This window comes from Eubalaena glacialis, chromosome 3, assembly GCF_028564815.1.
Source record: "Eubalaena glacialis isolate mEubGla1 chromosome 3, mEubGla1.1.hap2.+ XY, whole genome shotgun sequence".
NCBI classification, from domain to species: Eukaryota; Metazoa; Chordata; class Mammalia; order Artiodactyla; family Balaenidae; genus Eubalaena; species Eubalaena glacialis.
Genome location: NC_083718.1, coordinates 115,571,741 through 115,595,525, shown reverse-complemented (window position 1 = coordinate 115,595,525; position 23,785 = coordinate 115,571,741).

Here is a 23,785-nt window from a genome sequence, read left to right as displayed (position 1 = left end):
TTCAAAATATATCCAGACCATGACCACTTTTCATCATTGCCAGTACTCTTGTCCAAGACACTGAAATAGTCTGCTAACTCACCTCTCCGCATTTGTCCTTGCTTGTTTCACCCTCCATGCTCCACCACTGAGTTTATTCTCATCACACAAACATTTTAAAGGATCTTACCATTCATCTGCTCAAAGCCTTCCTATGGTTTTTCATCTTGCCCCAGAGCTAAACCTCGGGTCTTTACAATGATTTACAAGATCTGAAACCCTGTCCTCTTGGACCTCATCTTCCAACACTCCCCCTGGAACATGTCACTCAAGCCACATTGACCTCCTTGCTGCTCCTTAAGAAAGATAAGCATGCTCTTGCTTCAAGGCATTTGAACTTTCTGATCCCTCTGCCTGGAACACCCTCTCCTCAGTTAATCACTTCCTTCAAGTGTCTTTCTCAAATGCCACCCAGAAGAGGACTTCCTGGATCATCCTATGTAAAATAGAAACCCACTGTCCCCTGCATTCCCCATTTCCTCTCCCTGTTTTATTTTTCTTCCTAATAATTCTCAACTTCTGATGGAATATAAATTTTAATTTTATTGAGACACAATTTGCATACAGTTAAGTGCACAAATTTTAAGTGCATTAGGAGTTTGTTTTTAGTGCAGAGTAGTATCAATTATATAAACATGCCACAATGTGATTACCTATTCATCTCATGATAGACAATTGTGTTGTTTCCAGTTTAGGACTATTATGATTAAAGATGTTATGAACATTATTCTACAAATCTTTTTGTAGACATGTATTTTAATTTATGAGTTTTGGGGAGACACAATTCAACCCATAACAACATTTTAAAAATATTAAATAAAACTTTTGATCCTTGACCATGATATATCTTTCCATTAATTTAGGTTATCTTTTATTTCTCCTGATGTTTTGTAATTTTCAGTGTATAGGTCTTGTACATAATTTCGTAATTTATAGGTAAATATTTGTATTTAATGTTTTGGGTGCTACTATTAATAGCATTTTTTTCCCAAATTCCATTCTTAACTACTAGTATATTAAAATTCAATAAATTTTAAATTAAAATTTCCATGCTGACCTTGTAAGCTGATACTTGCTAAACTCATTGATTCTTGTAGCTATTTTTGGTATGAGTAGTCCTTAGGATTTTCTACATATATAATCATATTGTTTGTGAATAAATACTGTCTTATGTCTTTGTATAATCCATATGCTTTTATTTCTCTTTCTTGCCTTGCTGCACTTGCTAGGACTTACTATACAACGTGGAATAGTAGTAGTGAGAACAGACATTCTTGTCTTGTTGATGATCTTAGGGGGAAGGTAGTCAGTTTTTCACCATTAAATAGCTATATGTTTTTCATAGATGCCTTCCATCAGATTGAGGAATCACCTTTCTAGGACTACATTGCTGAGTTGAATTATGTTGGCTGATGTTGAATTACATGAAGTTAATTTTTTTTGTATCTACTGAGATGAAAATTTGTTTTTTCTCTATTCTCTCTCTTTTTAAATTTTTATTTATTTATTTATTTATTTATGGCTGTGTTGGGTCTTCGTTTCTGTGCCAGGGCTTTCTCTAGTTGTGGCAAGCTGGGGCCACTCTTCATCGCGGTGCGCGGGCCTCTCATTATCGTGGCCTCTCTTGTTGCGGAGCACAGGCTCCAGACGCGCAGGCTCAGTAATTGTGGCTCACGGGCTTAGTTGCTCCGCGGCATGTGGGATCTTCCCAGACCAGGGCTCGAACCCGTGTCCCCTGCATTGGCAGGCAGATTCTCAACCACTGCGCCACCAGGGAAGCCCTCCTTTATTCTCTTAATGTGATAAATCTGCTTAGTTTTGAGTGCTAAACCAACTTTAAATTCCTGGGACAAACCCCACTTGATTATGTAGTATAACTGTTTTCAAATATTACTGGATTTAATTTACAATTTTTTTTTAGAATTACTGGTCTGTAATTTCTCTTTCTTGTAATGTCTTTGTCAGCTAATAAGGTCAGAGTTATGCTGGCCCTATAAAAGTGAGAAGTATTCTTTCATTCCCTACTTTCTTAAGACTGATAATGTTTATTTTTAAATTTTTTGATAGAATACACAAGTAAAGCCATCTGGGACTGTTTTAAATTAGGGATCCCAGTTTTTAAACAGATATAGGGCTATTTATATTTTCCATTTCTTCTTGTTTCAGCTTCAGTAAGTTATATCTTTCAAGGAATTTGTCCACTTTATATGTGCTGTCAAATTTAGTGGCATAAAGTTTTCATAATATTCCCTTATCATCTTCTAAATATGTGTAAAACTTGTCTCCTTTATTCACGATGTTGTTTGTGTTTTATCTTTCCTTTTTTAAAGAAAAATAGAGTTTATTTTTTTGGGCAATTTTAGGTTTACTAAAAAAGCAGTAAATACAGAGTTCCCATAGACCTCTCTCCCCAATTTCCCCCTATTATTAACATTTTGCATTAGTATCATTCATTTGTTACAATGATGAGCCAATTTGGATACATTATTGTTGACTAAAGTCCATAGTTTAGATTAGGGTTCACTGTCTGTATTGGACATTTGTGTAATGGGTTTTGAGAAATGTATGATGATATGTATCCACCCTCACAGTATCATGAAAGTAGTTTCACTGCCCTAAAATTCCGCTGTGCACCACATATTCCTCCCTCCCTCCCCACCTCTCTCTAAACCCCTGGCAACCACTGACCTTTCTATTGTCTCTATAGTTTTGCCTTTTCCAGAATGTCATATAGTTGGAATCATATAGTATGTAGCCTTTTCAGATTGGTTTCTTTCACTTAGTAATACGCATTTATGCTTCCTCTATGCCTTTTGTATCCTGATAGCTCTTTTCTTTCCTTTTTCTTTTAAAAATTGTCTTCCTAGGGGCTTATCGATTTTCTTAATCTTTTCAAACAAAAAATTTTGGTGCTGTTTCTCTGCTTTATATTTCACTATGATCAGAAAGCACACTGTGTAATTTTATTTGTTTGAAACAAAAGTAGAGAGACGATTTGGTTTATATGGCTCATTTTGGTGAATGTTCCATGTGTACCTGAAAAGAATGTGTATTCTGCTCTGGGTAGATGAAATATTAATGTCACATAGGCCAAGTTGACTGATAGTGTTATTTGACTTTTCCATATCCATACTGCTTTTCTGTCTACTTGTTTTATCAATTACTGAGAGAGGAGTGCTGAAATCTCCAAATATAAGCATTATTTATCTATTTCCCCTTTTAGTTCAGCCAGGTTTTGTTCCATGTCTTTTGAAGCTCTGTTGCTAGATACACACTCATTGAATATTGTTATGTCTTTTAATGAATTGACCCATTTATCACTATCAAATATTTTCCTTTATTTCCAGTAATATCTCTTGCTTTAAACTCCATTTTGTCTGATATTAATGTAGCCACACCAACTTTTGATGTTTACATTTGCATGGGATATCTTCTTCTATCCTTTTACCTTTAACCCTCCATATCTTTCCATTTCAACTGTTTCTTGTAGTTGTATCTTTTCCCCCTTTTATCCAGTGTGATAATCTCTGATTTTCAATTGTTGTGTGTATCCATTTACATTTAATGCAATTATTCATATTGATGAGTTTCAATCTGCCATTTTGCTATTTATTTTCTGTTTCTTCTATTCTTTGTTCCTGTGTTTTTAGCTTCTTTTGAATTAGTGAATATTTTTATGTCTCCATTTTTGTCTCCTCTATTAACTTTTAGCTATCCTACTTTATTTATTTTTTAGTAGTTGCTGTAGACATTACATATGTGTCCTTAACCTCTCATAGTCTATCTTAAATTGATATTATATTACATCATGTTTAATGTAAGAGACTTATAACAGTATACGTCCATTTATCTCCCTCCCTTTCTTTTTCACAACTATTGTTAAATATATGATATGTATTATTAACACGTTACTAACCTCACAGTACTTCATTATTTATCTCTTTTAAAGAAATTAAAGAAAAACAATAGTCTATCATATTTCCCCACAAATTTACCATTTCTTATGTTCTTCATTTCCTCCTGTAGATATGTCTCTCCTTCTGGTATTATTTCCTTTAGCCTGAAGAACTTTATTTAACATCTCTTGCAGTGTGGATTTGCTGGCTGTGACTTCTCTCCCCTTTTGTTTATCTGAACATATCTTTATTTCATCTTCAGTTCTGCAACATATTTCCACTGGATATAGAATTCTAAGTTGAAAAGTTTTTATGTTCTCTCAGCAATTTAATGACGCAAATCACTGTCTCCTGGCTTGGATTATTTCTAATCAGAAGTCAGAAATCAGTTTTAATGTTGTTCCCCTGTAATGTGTCTTTTTTTCTCTGAATGCTTATAGGATTTTCTTTTTATCTTTGTTTTTCCTGCAATTTAACTATATATGTCTTGGCAAAATTTTCTTTGTATTTTCCTGCGTGGGCTTGGTTGAGGTTTTTCTTGCATCTGTGGGTTGATGATTTTCATCAAACTTAAAAAGATGCATTCATCATTTTTTGAAGTAGTTTTTCTACCTTCTTTTTCTCTCTTCTTATTTTCACACTCTAATTACACATATGCCTTTTTGGACACATTTTGATTATGTATTATGGACAGTAGGTATTTAACTACGTGTCTGTTTCTTTTGCTAGAATAAGAGCTTTTTGAAAGGTCAGCATCTTGTCTTATTTTTCTATATCCTCATAACTTCACATATCAATAACATATACATGGGGAAAGCTCAAAAATATGTTTGTGGAATTAATGAACAAATGAATGGTAGTAATAACCATTTATTGACTGTGTACTATGTGCCACATACTATTTTAGGTGTTTTCATGTGACTTATTCATTTCTACTTCACAACAATCTGGAGAGAGAGATAATATACACCTTGATTTTACAGAGCAGTAAACTGAGGCTCAGAGCTCAACAAGCTTTTTCAAGTTTACATAAGTCACAATTGGGGAGCTGGCTTTGAAACCAGCATATCTCTTTGTGATTAATGGGGGAAGAAGAGAGTGCACAGCATTGTCCTAAACTAGTAGGCTTGATTCTGCCTCTTATCCTGTATCATCACTCATTAATGAGAGGAAAATAAATTGTGGGTAACACCAGAAACTGAGGAAGCAGATGGCAAGATGCCCTTAAGCTGAATGGGACTGGGCATGCCCAGCAGGGGTGTGCTCCAACTGAGATGGGCAGGGAGAGGGCAAGGCTGGGGGCAGGTGCCCCATTTGCACCTACTCATGCAGTTTAAGAAGATGGCAACAAACAGTCATCCCAGTGACACCGGGAAGCTTATTAGCTGCTGTTTCTTACCTATTTTGGTCTCTGCAAAATTGATCAGTTTTGGCCTCCACTGAGAGGGGCTTGTAAGGGCTTAGAAAGAAAAAACATTGCATATTAATTCTCAGTGAAAGCACTTCCAGGTACACCATCAAGGTAAACATAGGAGCAGCATTTTGAGTTTTCTATTCTGTGCTTCCTGTGATCCTAGTAATTTCTGCTGCAGAAAGGAGTTACCTCTTGCTTTAAGAAGAAAATGATGATTAGCTAATTATTTTTTGTTATGTCCATTTTATTCAAGTATTGATCTATCTAAAATCTATCTTTACTTATATACCTATATCTTATATTTATTCATTGATCTATTTATCTATTTAGCATCTATCTCTCTTTGCTGCTTGTAGATTTTATTCTGCTTTGTCAAAATCTCCAGTAGCCCCATTTCAATTTATGACATTTTAAATATACCTTGTTAGTGTCCATTTTGGACAATGTAAACAGAGTTTCAGGTGTTGAGAACAAGTGAGGAAACTGCTGAAGTCTTTAGGAGAAGCTAAAAAGACTATTAACATGTCAAGTCCATAAAAAACATCTGTTCTGGTCATGCTGGTGATTTTTTATTAGTCCTTCAAATCCGTAACAAAGATCTCTAGAGCAAGACGAATGTTCTAGTGGAGTGCAATTTTCAATTTCTTAGCTAACCTGATTTTGTTGATTCATACATATGCATGATTCAAGACCGTTCCTGAATACAACAACAACAAAAAAAAAAAAAAAAAGGAAGAAGAGGAAAAAAAAATTCTTTGGGACCCTACTTCCTTTTTATATTATTTATATTCCTTGAAATGCCCTTGAAATTTCATTTGCTAAGGGAAGCTAAACAAATAATTGCATACTAAAAGGGAGATGAGACTAGCAAGCTAGATAATTTGTAACATCAAATGTTCTTTTTTTACAGTTAACATTTTCTCTGTGAGGAAACATGAGGAGTAAACAGACCGATGTATCTTAAATGTAATAACTAATAACAATGCCAAATGCATGAAGTGAAAATACCTCAGGATACACTTTCACAGCTCTGCTCCATCCTAGCTGAATGCAATATGCTGTAACAATAATAGGAGTCCGGCTTGTCGTATTTCCCCTGATCTCTAAAGAAGGATGCCAATGCAATAGTAATGCACCTTGCTTCTCTTTCTGGCTATCGACATTCTTTTTTTGTTATTGAGGCCTATTACGTTGAAAAGTTTCTTCTGAAAACAAACTTGACGGTACTCAGAGGACAATGTAATGAGACAGACACCAGCACTTAGTTTGAAATCAATCATGACCACGAATGGAAGAAGTGGGTAAACATTTCAGACATTATTTGGGATTCACAGCATCATTCTCCATCGGAAGGCAGCTAGGCAGTGTGGGGACGAAACTTAATGTCTCTGACACTCAGCGTCTTCAACTCCACCATCAGAGGAGTTTGCATGGTAAGACGTAGTTCTCGTTGACTGCAGACTGAGCAGACCGATAAGTGTCTTGGAAATGTAGTGCATCGTAATTTAAATGAGCAGGTTCGAATTAGGGAACAGCTTGATGTCCAATTTCCACTTAGTGGACAACTATATTTCTGTTTCCAGATGGATTTCTCCTAAGAAGTGACTATATTTTAACACTCAAACTTCATGGTAAGATGGGTTCTGAGTGCTGAAAGAACGTGAGGGAAGGAGTCAATCTGCTTCTTGGTATTGAGTATCTGGCCCTAAATCCATACTCTGATCACCAAAATAGAAGAGGTTTAGAGGTGGATGGGACAGAAGAGAAAGGAGAGGGGGAGGGTAAAGAGATTGTTGGGCTCCTCAGCCTCCAGGCCCCTTCCCAAGCCCAAACCATTTTCCAGTAGTGTCTGGGAACTCCCTGCTTTATTCTCCTTCAGTTACTTCTATCACTTACCGTGTGTATATCGTACACTTTCCTCCCCAAATCATACCTCTGGTTGATTATTTTCACACTCACCTCCAAATACGTATTAGCCAATCCTCCCCAGCTACTCCTTCTTTTCATGTCATCTGAGACAAGCTCACAGATTCCCTACATTTTAAGGGCTCTCCTGCTGCTTCTTGCTGGAAATCATGGACCTCACCTCACATGATCGTAACAGAGGTGTGTGTCCTAGAGGGATTTAAAGGACCAAGGGGCAACGGGAATAGAGGAAGAGGATTTTCTAGAAGAGAGGTAAACCTCTAGGCAAACAAAGGAAATGATCTTCTGCCACTCCTGCTGCACCGGAAATGGTTCCTTATCATGGAGCCACGGGTTAAAGAAAAGCCAGACACACAGCTTCTGATGCTTGGTTCAGAGGAAGGCAACCACAGGTACAGATCACTATGTGAGCACGGGAGAGGCTGGCACCGGAGCTCTGCCTGTTTTGTGACAGTATCTGAATGAATGAGTGCAGGGCTGATCTGGCATACACAGAAGCTGAGTTCTTTACTGAGAGTCACACTCACCCAGGTTTACCGTGCAAGTGAGGTGAAAAAGTTCTGCAGACTGAAGTCTCCTGGGAATTCTCAGTCTATGAGCGCTGTGCAACTAATGTGGAATACATGTGTCACGTATGTATGCCTTAGTCATCAAAGACCTCTGTACATCCCTGGAATAAGAGTGTCTGATTAGTATGTGAGAGGTGGTGGAGCTAGCGATGAAAAGCTTGGACTCTGAAGCCAGATCGCCTGCACTTGAACTCTGGCTTTGCCATGGGGTACCTGTGATATTAGTAGACGTGCCCTCATCTAAAAACTGGGACTAACAATGACACTCACCAAAAAGGATTAAATAGAGAAGATATATGGAGATATATATATATATAAACAGTGCCTGGCATAAAGTAAGCACCATATAGGCATTTGCTATTGTTATTACTCTTTTTAAAGCTGTCATCTAGATTTCTGGGGATGGGAAGGTTGTGTCCACTTGGAATTCGTTGTTCTGTTCCTTCTATATCCTAGGCCAGCTGGACTCCTGCTATGATCCTGGCTTGGGTTTCAAATTGTTCTTGACCACCTCAATCTATGTGAAATTTTATTTTCTTGAGTGACTTACTTGGGTTTTTCCAGCAAGCTCTGGTAGAGCCTAATTATATGAGATGATTTCCACAAATGAAGTTAAAACAAAAGGTGAGCAAAAGGTTGCTGATCCCTTACAGGCTCTTACAATAGTGGACTTTGGTCTGTAATTCCTGCCGTCTCCACTGAGCTGCTACTCCCCACTGTTATTTTGGGGAGTAGACCTATCAGCCCCCTATTCCCCTCTAATGCAGGCTGTGAGGGAAGGCTGGTTGGACTTTCACTTCGTTATGGTCCCTCTTCCTACCATGGATCTTGAAGAAGCATTTGAGGCACAGCAGACTTGAGGGGTTATTCCACTGGCACACTACTGCTTGCAGGAGAGATTTCTATGAGAAAATGCCATGTAAATGCTGTGGCAATTGGTTAACTATTGAGGACAAAAATATATGTCAAGGAACTGGCACAGTGCCTGACGCAAAATACAGCACCTAGTAAGTGATGATTCTTTTACACATTGTGTTACACAAGAAAAGATCACTTTGGGACATTTTCTCAAAAGACTGCTGAGACCATAACATATGTAAGTTACCAAACAATGTCTGGCACTTGGCAGACACTCCATCAATATTTACCTAATTCAACTATACTTCTTCCTTTGCCCAAGTTCAATAACTACATCAGGGCAGATCTGGGTCTCTAGGTACCCAATTAAATGGTCTTTACACGTGTTGTTTCCTTTCTAGAAACTTCAGTTTTGGGATTTCAAAATCATTTGTGAAAAAGAATTACTTTTAAGCTGGAGAAAGATTTTTAAAGAAAGAGTGGATATTTTGTTCAAATGCATTACAGATTAGAGAAGCACTGAATGGATTTAACTATATTTATTCAACAGATATAACATCTGTGGAAGACCAAAAATACATTTCAGCCCCTGCTTTCAATGAATTTACAATCGATTTGGGGAATTAATGTCTAGTCTAAAAATCCCATGGGATTATTGTCAGGATAATGTCATTTTATAAGTAAAAGTGCTTTGCAAATTGAAATCAAAGGCTAATTATATAGACATGTGTGTCTCTACTAAAGCATAATATAAAACATATTATATCATAATATAAAACATAATACTAAATCATAATATAAAAACATACTTGTAGATATTACTAGAAGATATTAACACAAGTTGTCTCATTGATTAATTCACTAATTCAGATATGACTAATTTGCTTTTTTTTAAAAGCTTAACAAATGTCTAGTTAATGAAAGCATTTTTAAAGATTTGATATCTTTAACCATGTAAAATCTTTAACCATAAATATTATTCCCATGCTTTTCTTTGTAGACATTGCCACAGTGAGCATGTCTATGACAGATTTTTTTTACTTCTGTTAATTTGTTTCTTTATGATAAATTCCTGAGATTGGAATTACTGTGTGTCTAATCTGCTTTTTAATCCATTCATTAAATTTCTAACTGTATTCACTGTGTTTTTTAATTTCTAGAAATTTTGTTTCTCTTTTTTCTTATCTGCCTGCCTGTTCATTTTTCATAGTCTCTTATTCCTTAGTCTTGCTTGTATTCATTTCTTTTATTTATTTAAAAATGTTAAACTTATATTCTGCATCTGGTTATCTGAATATCCACCATCTTTGCAAATCTAATTGCCTGATTTCTGTTTCTATGAGCAATTTTTCACGGTGGCTCGATACCTCAAATATGTGCATGTCTGTGCATGCACTTGTGCACCTGTGTGTGTGTGTGTGTGTGTGTGTGTATGAGAGAGAGAGAAAGACAGAGAGAGAGAGAGAGAGCTCATGATCCGTGATCCTGGAACTTTTTTCTGTGGTATGATTCTCCAGAGAGGATTAGTATGTGATTCTGCCAGATACTTGGGAACACTTTAAACCAAATTCATGACTTAGGTATTTGGGGCCATCATACGAATTCCAGCCCCAAACCCATGTGAAGACTGGCTTGCATTTACAAAGTGCTGCTTTGTCTGCTCCCTACAAGCCAAGGCTGAGATTGGAAATTTTTCTTAATTACCTCCTTATGGGCGGCGGCAGAAATTTTCCATGTTTACCCATCCAAAGAGTTGCCTTTTGTGGTCCCAGCTTTATGCGGTAGGGTCTCTGATGCAACTCCTACCTTGTATGTGGTCTAAGCTTTTTGTCCTTTAATCCACCGATAGCCTATTAAAGCCAAAGCCACCAGCTTCATTGGGTACTTCCCTTTTTTTGTCCATTATGACCTGAGGACTTCACTTATTTTCATTCCAGTTCAGCTAAGCTTGAAAAGATTAAAAAAAGAATTATCTGGCATTTTTATATGCCTTTTCCTGCAAAGATATTATATTTTGGCTTTCCATATTGTTGAAATGAGGTCTGAGTTACTTGCCTTTCCATTTGATATCATATAGCATTTTCCTGTAAAAATAAACATAATTCTCAAACAAAATGGATATTATTTCACTTATAGATATCCCCTAGTATTGGAGGTTTAGGGTGCTACTCCTTCCATGTTTTAACCAGTAGAAAATGGGGATAGGGAGCCATATAGGGAACAAAGTACCCTTATCAATGAAGGCCTAGTAATTCCCAGAATTTGGAACTTCCCAGAGAAGTTAGCTTGGAGAAAGAGAGTAGGGTCTGAGAACTGCCCCCTTGCTCCACCCCATCTCCTAACACTGGATGCTTCTGTCTGAATAATTGAGTTTATAAAGTGAATTCTGAGACACTTAACTAGTCACTTCCATGGAATCTGGGAGACTGAGGGTCTTGATTCTGAGACAGATCACGCCACTTATGAGGAAGCAGAGGCCTGGACTTTCCTAAGAATCCTGAGTGTGAGAGGATAGAGGATGTTTCCTGCCAACTCTATCTGTGTGGCATATGGCCCATTGATATGAGGCTCTCTGAAAGCAAATAAGCTATTTTTCTCTGGGAAAGAAACAAATAAGGATTGAAGAAATTTAATATATTCTCCTTGCCAGCACTTCCTAAATGGGGATGTGGAAAGAAGTTGTCTATAGGTGAGATGGGGACATGAAGACAGCAGCAGTGCTCTCCCTACACGTACTTTATTTAACCATTCTTATTGTCAGACATTTAGGTTATTTATAACTGTTTGTGCTAGAGTGAACATATTTGTACACAACTCTTTGACCATTTCTTGGGTTATTTCCTTAGGGTAGATTCTTAACATGGATTCAGGGTTCCAGGAGAAGAGCATGGTTGCACTCTTGGTATATATTATATTTTACAAATGCTGAATGCCCTCATATTTATACTCCAACAAAGTGGTCTCACCACACTGCCAGCATTGAGAATGATCATTAAGAAAGATCTTGACAAATGGATTGATAACCAATGGCATTTAATCATTTCCATTTAAATTCCTTTGTTACAACCAATGCTAATTTTCATGTTTATGGGACATTTATATTGTTTGTTTATGTCTTTTGTCCATTTTTTATGGGTACATTAGTTCTTTTTGTATTTCCTCTATGGACTTCTTTATGTCATAATGATGACAAGCTTTTCCATATTTGCTGCACGATTTTTTCTCAGTTTTCTCTCTGCCTTTCAGTTGTCTTTATGATGGTGTGGTGGATACTGCTATTTTCCACCTAAATTTGTTCCCCTTTTTCATAGTCCAGTATAGCTGGATATGTGGCTACCTAGCTAGGAACTATATATTCTACCCCTCTTGAAGTTAAATGGAGCCAGAATGGAATGTGAGCCGAAGTGATGGTTACCATTGTCTGGCCAGGTCTTTAAGATGGTGGAAATACTTCCTACCTGCTCTTCCCCGTGTTTCTCCAGCTGGAGATCCAGATGTGGCACAAGCTCAGCTTTAACCACAGGCAATAATACCTTAGAAGATGACAGAGCAAGGAATTTGAGAGAACATAGATGAACCTGAGTGACACATCTTAGACACTTACGTGAGAGCACATAAAACGCTTTGTCCTTTAAGCAATTATATTGTTGACTTTTTGTTACAGCAGTTACTCTAATATCTTACCCGAACTCTAATACCTTATGTTAAATAGAAGTTGATTTTAAAACTAATGAAGTATTTCTTTATGACTTCTCTCATAGCTTTTTTTTATTGCAGTATAATTGCTTTACAATGTTGTGTTAGTTTCTGCTGTACAACAAAGTGAATCAAGTATATGCATACATATATCCCCATATCCCCTCCCTCTTGGATGTCCCTCCCACCCACCCCCATCCCACCCATCTAGGTCATCACAGAGCACTGAGCTGAGCTCCCTGTGCTCTACAGCAGGTTCCCACTAGCTATCTGTTTTACACATGGCAGTGCACATACGTCAATCCCAATCTGCCAATTCATCCCACCCCCTGCCGTGTCCACATGTCCATTCCCTATGTCTGTGTCTCTATTCCTGCCCTGCAAATAGGTTCATCGGTACCATTTTTCTAGATTCCACATATATGCGTTAATATATGATATTTGTTTTTCTCTTTCTGACTTACTTCACTCTGTATGACAGACTCTAGTTCCATCCACATCTCTACAAATGACCCAATTTCATTCCTTTTTATGGCTGAGTAATATTCCACTGTATTTACATAGAAAATTCTTTCTCAATCCAAGACCTTATAATTTTTTCTAGCTATTAATGGTATAATTTTTAAAGTGTAGTTCTTTAATCCATTTAGAATTGGTTTTGGTGTAGGTAGGTGAGGTAAAATTGAACATATTTTTTCCAAAATGTATCCACTTGTTTCAGCACCAATTACTGAATAATCTCTCTTCTGTCCGTTGATTTATGGTACCATCTCATTATATATTATAGAGATTGTTATGTCTGGAATATCCATTCTATTTCATGTATAGCCCCTTTCCATTATTTTACATTATTGTAAAAGTAATACAATGTTTTAATTATTATAACTTTATAGTATAACAGTCTTTTTCCTTTGAGCTTGTTCTTCAAAATTTTCTTTGTGTTTGGTTTTTTTTGGCACATTTTCTTATATAAATACAGAATCCTTTGTCAAGTCCTTGCCCTTCTCCATGCCACACCAAACAGAAGTCCCATTAGGCTTTTGATTATTATTGCACTTAAACTTCCACATTAATTTGGGAATAATTGATATTTTTACAATTGTGAGTTTTCCTATCCACTAAAATAACGTCATTCCATTTTTTGTTATAACTAAATAAAGCTCTGTAGTTTTCTTCATACAACCCCATACATCAACTTGTGATTAATATAAACAAATATATTAATTAATTTATATCTTTAACATGAATGGAATCTTTTCCTATTATATTTTCTAAGTAATTTTTCTGATATATTAGAAAACTTTGCTTATTGAATATTTATCTTGTACGTCACCTGTTTAGTAACTTCACTTAGATCTCAGCTGATCTTTGGCTGATTCTCTGCATACATTTCCTCTGTGTTATGATAAAGCTCTTCAAGTGAATTCTTTGCAACCACTGACTTGATTTTATTCCATGACAATTCTGCTCTTTACTGCTTCTACTACTGCAGATCTTAATTCTTCTATTTCATTTTTATTTTCTTTATAATTTTTACTTATCCCAGCTACATCCTTCTCATCTCAGTCTATTAAGCTTAAATTATACTCTTCTCAGCTCTTTTGTTGAAAGCATTGTTTTGGGTCTGTTTTTCTTTTAGAAGTTTAAAAAGGAAGATGATTGTATAAGATTTTTAACAGCCTTTCTTGTAATACAGTGATTGGAATCATGAGCTTCCTAGGTATAGGAAACCCATACTATTGATATGATTTATTTGTTATAATTTAATGTTTTCTTATATATCTTAAGTCTAACAAGATTTTTTTTCTCAGCCTATGTTTATCTTATAATTGCTTAATAAATACACATTATTTTATTTTCACCTCTGGGTGGGCTAAATTTCATTCTGCCAAGTTTGTCAGTCAGGGTCCCAGCAGCAAGCAGATGGCAGGCTCGAATTGGACAATTTGAAGAGAGTCTAATAATTAGACTATTGACAAGGATGTGGGTGAGGAGCCGGGAAAACCCACAAGGGGTAGCACCAAACTCCAGAGCTAGTGAACTCCAAGCCTGAATGCCCAAGGGGAGGAATGGTTATCATAGCCCAGGAAGGAGAGCTGGTGGAGAGGGTCTCCAGACTGAGGCTGCATCTTTGGTTGAGGAACACTCCTGGAGGGCAGGAAGTGAGTTTGGGGAATGAACAACCAGCCTCAACTCCTATCCCTAGGTCTCCTTTTGGTGCTTCCCGTTGGCCAAACTTAACTGGAAGTCAGAGCAAGGTGTTTCATTAATCAGGCCATGCAAGTCAGCCCCCAGGGGCCTAGACCAGGGTGGAGAAAGGTAAATCTGGAAGGGCAGACAAAAGACATCAAGCATATCAATCAAAGAGTCCTTATCTTTTCATTGGTTCAAACATTATTCTCCATTTATTGGTTAATGCTCGGTTCGGTTCAGTGAGTACTCTGGATAGAATCCATTCAAGGTCAAGGGTGCATTTCCTGAGGAAGAGAAGGGAAAGATAGCCTAGAAGGCTAATCTACAGGAAGTAGCTGAATAGGACAAAATATCACTGGAGGTTACAGAAGAGACAAATGGATAGCTCAAGTTTGTACAGAGCTACTCTCTGGGCAGGCTTAGAAAGCTTCTGCAATGTGTCGTAGTTAAAGAATTATAGTGCCAATAAAAATTCAGATCTTCTCTGTGTATCTCAGTCATTTAAGGATGTTCAAGTACATAGACCAAAGCAAAGTATGGTCACATCACCCATTGTCTTCCATTGTTTGGCTCAAGGGAACTTGGAGGAATTTCTCACTCACTTAGTCCAGAAAAATATTGATTGTCCCTATGTTTATCTTTATATCACTTCTCTTCTCCAGGATCCCTCTCATACAATCTTTCCCAATATGCCACATTTCCTTCATTTCATACAGCCCCTTGGGGGGGTGCAGTTTTCCTTTTATTCTTATTGATTTTCTCTATAGAATCTTCCAGTATGACTTTTACGCTTCCTTTTTCAGAACACTCAGGAAACGAGATCAGGTAAGCAGACAAGATCCCAAAACCTGAGTCAGGCAGAGGGAAGGGAAGTCTGGGGCCAAGTTAATAACTTTCTCACATCTTCTTTTCTCCTTTCTGTCTTCCTCCTGTCCCCTTACTAAGAAGGGAGAAGCAGGATGTGTGAAAAGGCTGTCCGAGTCTGCCCACCAACCTGAATTACTGTGCCAGATTTCTCCCATGGTGGGTACAGCACTTTGGAAGTCCACAGAGGGAAGGGCACATGCAAGAAAGCTGCTGATACTATTATATTTGCGTAGTGGAGCTTGGTATCCCCAGGACAAACCTACAAAGGTGTGGGAGTTTTTCCCACAGAAAGTTTTTTAAGCCTAATTATTCCTTGTGACTGAGATGTGTACGTTTGGAGATTTGTCAGGAAAAACGAGCCGACAGTGTGAAGGGGCACAGGCTTGACTGGGAGTGGGGTGGGGGTAGGTGGTTGGACCTGCCACCCATGATGCCTCCTGAAGCCCTAGCTTGGGGTGTTCCCAAGTGTTACTGTGCGGACTGTGAGTATGCCATTTACCGGGGTTTTTCAAGGGATACGTGTGGTGGCAGCGTTCCGTCCTTCCTGGCCTGCCAACCTGATTTCACGGAGTTTTTGAAAAACAATCTCCTCAGGGAAGTCCATGATTGTTCTGACATTTGGGATAGAAAATATTTGCCATGTAACCTTTACATTAGAGGACTCATAGCTGGGGACAAACAAAGCATATTTATTTGCCTCCATGTGAGCATTTGGGATGGCGCTTAAAGTGAATCCTTTAAATGAGGAAAGGATGAATAGGCATGTAGGGGACGACAGAGAGAATAGAAAAGAAGTTAAAAAAGAAAATGTGCTCATCAAGACTTTCATCTGCTGATACATATTTCCCGCTTTGAATTTGAGACCTGAGCAATACTTATTGAATATGAGCATATGAATTGCCATTGGACTAGAGCATCCATCCTTCAAGGTCTCTGCTGAGGCCGGGGAGCTGTCGGGGGCAGTTGGCATCGGAGCTTGGTTGGATTGTAGGGGCAGCACCCACCTGTTCAACCATTAGTTTGCACCCTCTGTGAATATCCCTGGGCAGAACTTCCTGAGATTCGTGCTTTTTGATAATGAAGAGGTGAAGTTGGGGACTGATAGGAGGCCCTCTCAGCGCTGGAGGATGTGTGAGATGGGACAGAGCTTTTGAAAGGGCGTGTGATGTGACAGCCACTCTCCCACCAGCCTCCCCACTGGCTTATCAGTTCCTTGAGCATAGAGGCTATTTTGTTGATTTTTGTGTCCCCCAGGCAATCTTAATCATCCTTAGGAATAAAGTACTTAAGGAATTTTTGTTGAGTAACAGCAATCTGCAAAAGGACCATGGCAAATCAGAGCAGGAAACAAGACAACTCCCTCATGGCTCCTTGGCCACTCCATATTTTGGCAAAAAGATCCAGAAGGGAAGCATTTGGAGACCACGGTCTTCACCTCTGACCACTCCCTGTTTACACTAGGACTTTCTTCCATCTGTATTCTCAGAGTTTGTTTGGGTTTGAAGGAAAAGGGAGAAGACGGGAAGGGGATCTCTACTCCTCATTTACATGGAATAGACTCCATTTCTAACTGTTTTTTAATAGTTCTGCACAATATTTATAAAAACAATCACAACTCTTCCCCCCCCATTCCCCTGGGACTTCTGTTTAGACGTGGCAGATTGACCACATGTGTTTCTCTTTATTTTATTTCCATTAAAATAATATTCAAAGAACAAAACCAAAATTATATAAACCCACAGGGTCAAAGAAGCAGGAAAGGGGACAACAGACAAGAAAGGCTAAGATATTTTTGTAAGATCGGAAGTAGATGGAGAGTGGTAAATGATTCAGCAGAGCAGAGGAAGTTAAAATACAAGGACTTGCAGAGGATAAATACCAATAAGAAATGAGCAGATTCAGCCAATAAAACCCCAGGAAAAAAATCAAGGTTGGACATCAGGTACCACCTAATGGGGTGAGGAAATCAGGAGACAGAGCAGAAATCAGGAGAATTAGTGGAAGGTGAGTTAGGATATGAAGCTTTTGGACTCCCAGGACCACTGCACAGTCCAGAACAGCCAGATTCTACTCCTCGCCTCTACCTTCCCCCCACCTCCCACAATTCACCACCCTCCCCTACATTTACCTCAGAAAACAGAAATTTAACCTCTAGAAAAGCTGAACCAAGGAGGCTCTGGTTTGGGGAACATGGCCACATCAGAGGGCAAAGGATGAGGTGCAAAGGCAAAAAATAAGGGCATTAAGTGACAGTTGGCCTATTGACTAGCGGGACCTTGGCATCCTTCCCCTGCCCCATTCACAGAATAGAGGAACCAAGTCATACAAAGTGCCCAGGCAGGAGTCTGGAGGAGTCTTCTCTTAAGAAAATGAAGAATCCCAGAGAAAAGGCTTATGAATGTTGACATATGAAGTTCCTTCAACTAAAAAGCTAGCTCACCACTTAGCTATGATAAAGCCCAACAATTGTGAAGGAATCTTCCATAAGCCATGCAAAATCCATGCAAAGGAATTTTCCATAATTTTTTTAGTATCTCATTCTTAAACACGAACAGAGGGTCAAGGATTCCTATGGATCTGAGGGAAACCTTCGAAATACAAGAGACTAATATATGGAAAACAGAAGAGACAAGTTATGGCCTTTATACTATGAGGTTAAGTGGAGGGGTGGAATGGAGCAGAGGAATAGCTCTTTTTCGTTGTAGTGCAAAATGAACACTTTAAACCAGTGGTTCTCGACCTTGGTTGCACCAGAATCACCTGGGAGCTTTAAAAATGCTGATTGGGGGCTTCCCTGGTGGCGCAGTGGTTGAGAGTCTGCCTGCTAATGTAGGGGACGCGGGTTCAAGCCCTGGTCTGGGAGGATCCCGCGTGCCGCGGAGCAGCTGGGCCCGTGAGCCACAACTGCTGAGCCTGCGCGTCTGGAGCCTGTGCTCCGCAGCAGGAGAGGCCGCGATAGTGAGAGGCCCGCGCACCGTGATGAAGAGTGGCCCCCACTTGCCACAACTAGAGAAAGCCCTTGCAAAAAAAAAAAAAAAAAAAAAAAAAAGAAAGAAAAAACTCTTAAAAAAAAAAAAAAATGCTGATTGATGTCTGGGTCCCACCCTAAGAGAATCTGATTTAACTAGTCTGGGGTGAGGCCTGGGTATTGAATTTATAAAAGCTCCCCAAGTGATTTTGATATACATCCAAGGTTAAAAACTGCTGCCTTAAACTATGGATATATTTTACTTAGATTAAAAAATAAAAAGTTAACTTTTATTAAAATATTTTACTGCTTTTTTAAAATGGGAAAGAAAAAAAACCCACTGGGCTACAGGGTCAAAATAACAACTCTGGGTCAAAATAACAACTCTATCCTGGTGCTCTAGGCGCTGCCATCTTCCCTAGATCACTTTTGTAACTTTAGCTCCCACAGTTTAGCGCCCATGCCCACACCATACTTCTACCCTCCCCATGGACCTTGGCTTTTCTTCCTTTGCTTTTTGTTCCTTTTACTCATCGCATTTTGACTACTCTCACAGTTAATTACTTTTCTTTGCCTATTGATGTTGAAATTGACCTTATATGTCCGGTCCAGTCCCACTCTGCCATGATCACCCAGCATAAAACAAGGTCTTCCTTCACTGATCTTTATCATTACCTACTCTCTGTCTCATTCATGTCATGATGAATGCCTTCATTGCTATGGACATCCAAAAATAGCTAGGAAGTCATCTGGCCATTCAGGTTTGTCTAAACTCCCCAGACTTGGAATTGTCTGAATATAACACATATTTAGTAGCTTACCATTTGCCACAAACATTATTAACGTTATGTTCTTGAATCTTCATGGCCACTGTGTGAGGTGAAGTATCAATACCCTTACTTCACATGTGAGCAAATAGAGTCTCAGAGAGATTGACAAGCCTGGTGCTGTCCAGGCAGCAAATGGCAGGGCTTAGACTTAAACTCGGGCCTTTTAGGTCTGCTCTAGTTCTAGAACAACACTTCTGCCTTTGTTTTGAGATTTAAGTTGGGCAAATGTTCTTGGTTTCCCAATAGATGGTTACTATCTTGAAAATGAGAACCATATATCATACTCTAAAAATCTAGTAATTGGTGAAAATTCAGTGCCTTGCACATTACAGGCACTCTGAAGGTATTTGCTCATTTGATTGTGGGAATAATACTCAGGAATATTTACTGTGCCAGGTCTTTACAGGGATTATCTCTTTTAATCACTGCAAGAAGTATGTGAATTGGTAAATTATTATTCTCCTTTTAAAAATCAATAATCAAACTTGAAAATGTAGAGAGACATGCACAAGGTCACAAAGCCTGTTGGGGTGGAGCTGAGGTTGAATCCAGAACTGACAGAGTCCAGAGCTCAAAACTTCCTTGCCTCATTTCTTTTCCATGTGAAATCGCCAGGAGTGGCTCTCATTATGAAGTCCTCTCAGTCCAGATTTATAATCATCCCTCTTTAGATTCCCCAAGACACAGTTGGAAGTGAAGGCAGGAGAAAGTGTTACTAATCTGGTGGATGGTATTCACCATGGTGGGCTCAGAGTACTGTTTGAATGCAGACCCACACAAATTAACAAACCCATGTATCAACCTTTGTCTGGCAGCCCATTCCTGCTTCCTAAAAATAGCTCAAGTTCAAGAAAAGCTAACGTATTCGTCAATCAGAACTTTAAATCTCATGAAAAAGAAAAAATAATAACCTGCAAACAACATTTGAACCTTGGCCTCAAAAGTTTTAGAAAATAAACACGCACACACAGACACACACACATACAAATACACACACATGGGTTTTTTTGGTCACGTGGCAATGGTTGTGAAGTAAACATATCCCACTGCACTGATCTTACATCTTGTCACATTAATGTTTCAGAGCACTCAATATAAATATTAAAACTAATAGCTTCACTCTTCAGCTATTACTCCTCCATCCCCTGAAATCATCATAAAACTTTCAAAGCCTTTTAGAACATTTACACACTTGAATCTGATGGCGGGGAAAGGAGATTCACACAACGCAGCCCATAAGCTTAAATAATAGTGAAGAGCTGTTTATGGAATATGCTTTATTCATCATTTCAAGTAAAGTTTCTGTTTTGATGGAGGGGGAAAAAAATCAAAGTATAGCTGTCAAGGGAGAAGGCTGAAGTATTGCTTTTCTATACTGAGGACTTGCAAAAAAAAAGAAGTCCATGAGAATCTCAGTCCAAGGTCAATCAATGCTAAGGCTGTGGGTACGTAAACAACTAATGGATTGTAAAGACACATACCAGTGTTATGAATTTTTAAAGAGCAACTCTTCAGCACAGAACCCCATAAATCAATGATGACTTATTGGCTGGATCAATTATGCAAACTTTTAAAACATTTAATGACAGGTAATGAACAGGTCTCTGGAGGACACCAGTCAACAGTGTTTTTGGCCGTTGTAGTTACATCTGCTTAAGTGAATTGGGTAGAGGCACTCATTCCTAGTAAGTAATTAAAAGTTAAGTCTAAGAGGCTGCCTAAAATGAAAGTGCATAATTGCTGTAGGCTTTATACATACCTTAAGTAGCTATGGAAATGGGTTGCCTCCTGATGCATTCATAGGTAGTCCAGTTTGGTTTAGAGTGGGGATCCCTTTCGCAGGGAGTTCCTATTTCTAGGCATTTATTTGGAGGTTTTCTGGCAAAGCAATCTGAGCATCAAGGAGAAAGAATTTTTGAAAGAAGAAAATGTATAGTATGGGTGATGACACAGATAGGTGCTTATAATTATTTATTTTGAAACTAACTTTAAATATCAACTGGAGGAATAGACAGACAGGCAGAGATGGGGTGAAACTGCAAGATTCTGCTCAATCTGGAAGCAAAGGATGGAAGGCTAAATGTGGGTTGACTAATCCCACAGGAAGTCTCCCATCATCAGTTGTGGCATTACAGCGTTTTAATTGCATATTAAAATAATGACCTGGTGAAACATGAAGGACTTTGGAGGGGAGATTTCTGAACTTAATAGTCCTTTAGATCTTAAACATTGATTTTTCTGATTGTATAACTTGAAATAAGTCTTTAGATTATGAGAAAGACAGAAGCTAAACATGCCATTCCATCCTAAGCATGGTTCTTTACATTTAAGCCACCGACATTGAGGCTGTATTTCTGTGTTAACATAGTTAAAGCATCGCTCAGATCAGATAAGTCCTTCCAACGGAATAGGAAAACACTAAAAATTCTGATATTCCTGTATTGCTCACTCATTTTACTGCTCAGCAGAAGGATGGTAAAAAATGAAAAGCATAAAGGAAGTTGGTTGTAAAGTGCCTGAGTTCAAGGGTCTCTGGCCTGGGATTGTTTTCTGTGTTGGAGAAGCTTCCTTAAAATTGTAACTGGATTTTCAAAATACTTTTAATTAAGTGGTAAAAAAAGGAAATATCTTAAAAACATTACTGATTTTTGGTTGTTTCATTTTCTCAAGAGGCTTTGCTAACTACCAAACTCATATAGGAAGCTTGGACACTTTGTGTGTGTTTAGTAGAGCTACACTTCCCTGGTAAAGAAAAATCACAAGAGACTTTGGCATCATTTCTATCTCAAAACTGTGAATGTATTTACTGTCATATTCATATTCATGACTAAGTAAAATGAGTCAAATACTCTAACATCCTGATGCTTTATTAAAATGTATACATCCTAATTTGTATTGATAAATAAACAGGAGCCCAGGGCTAAGAAGTAAACAGACGTGGGTTCAAATCCTAGATCTAACATTTACTGACTGTATGACTGTGGGCAATTTTCCTAACTTCTCTTGCTTTATATCCTCATCTGTAAAGTGTGTAGCATAATTTCTACCTTGAAAAAACATCTAGCCTGTGGGTACCCAATAAAGGCAGTGGTTATTTTCTGTCAAATCTAAAATATCCCTGGGAGCAATAATTATGGAATAACATCAGGGCAAAGGGTGTTTGCTAAATTCAGGGAAATAAACATCCTTCCACCAAAGGATGTTGCCTTTTAGAATAATAATCACTGTTAACACTGAGGTATTTATCATGTATCAGGTGTTTTACCTGCACTAGTGCATCCGAGTCTGTCAACTCTTTGATGCAAGCATTTTATGACTACTGTACAGATGAGGTCTTTGGATCTCAGAGAAATTAGGAAACTTGCCCAAAGCCATCCAGGTATAAAATGGCAGAATCGGTATTCAAAAGTAGATCAAACTGTGTTTGGACAGCGTCCACTATGCCATGATGCTGAGCTTGTAATTGGCTAAACTAAAAACAAGGGACTGAAAATACTGTACTGAAAATTTTCTCCGTTGATATACATGGCTTTTGTAGAAATAAAAAGGAACAAGTTTCACCATAGTGGATTTCTCCTAATTGTCTAGGAAAGCAGAGATTACAATACTGGTCATGAAGTTGAAATTTATCCTAGGTATGAAGGAACAAGAGGCGATGGTGGGCAGCTTTAGTGCACAATGTTGTGTATATGACTTACTGAGTAATTCTATCAGACAGGAGTCGTGCTGTGAGTCATAAATGGTCTGTTTCTCTGACCCAGGGGTCTTGTGTCTTCTGTCAGTTTATGTATATAAAACGATGGCAGGCTAACTTGTTAGCTTCCAAGTAGGGTAAAATCTCAGACCCTTCACAGTTTCTTACTTAACACTGAGGAGGAGAGGTCATAACTGTCACACCTCCACATGGAAGGAAACATCAGAAGTGTCCCCTGATACGTAAGTTCTCAGAGTTTCCCAGCAGAATGAAGGATGGGGAGTGGGATGGTGAAGACAAAAACTTTCAGAATATCTTATGCTTGGGCCTATATTCTCCTAAAGAGAAGAGCTGGAGAGAGATGTAAATGAAAACCCAGTGAAATGTCTTTTCACATTTATCAAATGGCAAATATGAAAATGCTGGACAACGCAAGTGATGAGAAAAGGTGGGGTTGGGGGGAACCACACATGGCTGGTGGGAGTGTATATGGGAGTAATTTACACATGAGAGGGCAATTTGGTAATATTAATAAAGTTGAAGATACCAACTCAGAGTTCTTGAAGTTCTACTCCTAGATGTATACCCTAAAGAAACTCTTGCACAAGTTACGTATATAAGAATATTCATTGTAGCACTGTTCGTAAGTGAAAATAGAAAAAATTTTAGTATCCATAAAGAGGAGAATGAATAAATAAATTAAGGTAAATTCATACTACCTAGCAGCTTAAATGAATAAACAAAATGACATATATCAATATGGATACATCTCAAACACACAATGTTAAACTAATAAAAATAAGTTGGTGACACATAGAGTATGATGCCATTTGTA